Here is a 2,317-nt window from a genome sequence, read left to right on the forward strand (position 1 = left end):
GGGACTGTGGCACTGCCCTGGGGTGCTCGTGGCCACAGCTGATGCTCTGATCTCAGTCCCACCTGGTCACAGAGGATGTCACAGCATCCTCTTCCAGAGCTGGATGGGGACAGGTGACCCCTGTCCCTCTCCTGGAGCAGAAGGTTGGTGTCAACCCCATGTCCATGCTCCTCTCTGCACTTCTGCTCTGTAGGAGCTTCCACACCTCAAACGCTAAGCTGTTACTCTTTTGAGGGGTTAATGGGACAACCCCAAATCCTGGTAGGAATCCTGGTAGGGTGGGACCTGACTCTGCAGTGCTGCTCTCCTGGCTGGGGGCTTGTTGCCAGGGCTCCATCCCTGGTAGGTTTGTGGGGACCAGTTTACAAGAGGGTTACTATAAACCCTGAGATCCCAGATTGTTTGAGGAGCTCTGTTAGAGTTATGTGTGTGCCACATGTGCCACAGTATTAGTATTATTTTTTTAAATAGCTGATTCAAGGCCCTTCAGCACGTTGCTAAAAATATTTTTCTGCAAAAGCTGAAAACATGAAGGAATAAAATGAGTGCTTGCAGCTGCTGCACATGGACAGCTTAACAAGATGGGAGAGAGAAGAAATAGGAAATGAGCCCTGGTTTGCATCAGCAGGGGGAAGTTCCCACAAGAAGTTCTGTGCAGGGACTGTGGAGGCCAGGGTGTCTTTCTTCCCATTAAGGAACTGTTGCCTCAGTCTACTTAAAGCTGGGGTCAGGAAACCACAAAGTCAAACAGCAAAACCTGCAGAAAGGTGAGGTTTGATTTGCAGCCTCAGCACAGCACTGAAGGATTGGCACTGGTGTCACCTCAAGCACTAGAACTGGGCTCAGCATCCCCTGGGTTCTGGCCTCAGCACTCAAAGTCCTTTCCCCTGCTCAGGAGGGTTCCCAGTGTCCCTGTTCAATCCGTGACCAGGAGCTTTCTGTTTTTTCTGGGTGTCACTCCAAACCAGCTGTGGGTTGGCTGGTGTTCCCTCTCCAGCCTTCCCCTCCCTTCGAAACCAGGACATCTAAATTTAACCTGCTATCAAAGATGAGCTTGGAGTATTTCCAGTGGGGTAAGGAATCCCACCCAGAACCTGTCCTCTCCTCTTCTTGGGCTCCATCCCTGCGTGTTCCTTCCCTCCTGTATTTTCCATTCCTGTCCTTCCCCTCCACCTCTTGGCTTTGTGTCCCTGCTCTGTGCTGGTGGAGCATCCCAAGCTGACTTCCATGGCTCTTTGTATTTTAGGTGGGCACCTCAGTGGTTCAGGGCTGATGGTCCCAGGTCTCCCAGCTGCCCAGCAGTAGCAACCAAAGGTTCTGGAGCTGCAAAAGTTGGCTGCAACCTTTGAGGGACTTAACAGGTTTCTGGCAGGCCCTTGTTTGCTCCAGAGGAGCTCAGGAGAGATGTGGGTGTGAGGAGCCCCTTGCTGGGGGATGCCCAGGTAAGGATGCAGCCCCTCTGCTCTGGGCACATTCAAGGAAAGCCCTGAGCATGGGGTGCAGCTCCCCCAGCCCCAGTGAGCAGGAGGGTCCCAGGGGAGCTGATGCAAGAGCAGCAAGATTTGGCTGCTTCCTGCAGAAGCCTTGATGCTGCTTTGCAGGCTGGAACAGAGAGCAGCAAAAGAGCAAAACTACTGAAAGAACAAAGAGGAAAAAAAACAAACAACAAAAAACCAAACCCAAGAAAACCAAAACCACAGAAAGAGAAACCTGCACCTGCCTTGGGGCAGGAGGGGAGGGAGCCTGTGGGCTGGGCTGGGCTGGAGCAGGAGGAGCTGCAGCACAGACTTGGAAGGTGCCAGGGTTGAGCCCTGTGGGCTGAGGCACCCCCTGCTCTTGGGAAAAGAATTCCAGCAGTTTCCTTTACTGGGAAGCAAACAAACCTTGAATGAAAAGTTATTTATGTGCTAGAAAATGAAGACAGTGTGTTAATTGAAAAGCAGCTGCCTACTGCAGCAGCTTTGGATCTCCCATTTGCCCAGGTTTTGGTGGCCAGGGCTGCTCTCCCTGCTCCAGGTATCACAGCCTCCTGCCTCTCTCCAGATGCAAACATCTGAGGAGGCTTTTGCTAAATAACCACACAGCATCAGGAAACTGAACAGCATAGCAAAAAAACCCAAACCAAAACCAACAAACTGGGTGTTTGTCATCACCTTGAAACGAGAGTGCAGAGGTGGTGGAGCCACCACCCAAATGATTCCAGGCAGATGATGCATTCCAAAACTTCACTTTATTTCTCCATCTGTTATAAAAGCAGGGTTTTGGGTTTGTTGTTTTGGGGTTTTTTGTTTGTTTTTCTTTGTTTTCTTTTTTTTTC

Source organism: Calypte anna, chromosome 17 (genome assembly GCF_003957555.1).
Source record: "Calypte anna isolate BGI_N300 chromosome 17, bCalAnn1_v1.p, whole genome shotgun sequence".
NCBI classification, from domain to species: domain Eukaryota; kingdom Metazoa; phylum Chordata; class Aves; order Apodiformes; family Trochilidae; genus Calypte; species Calypte anna.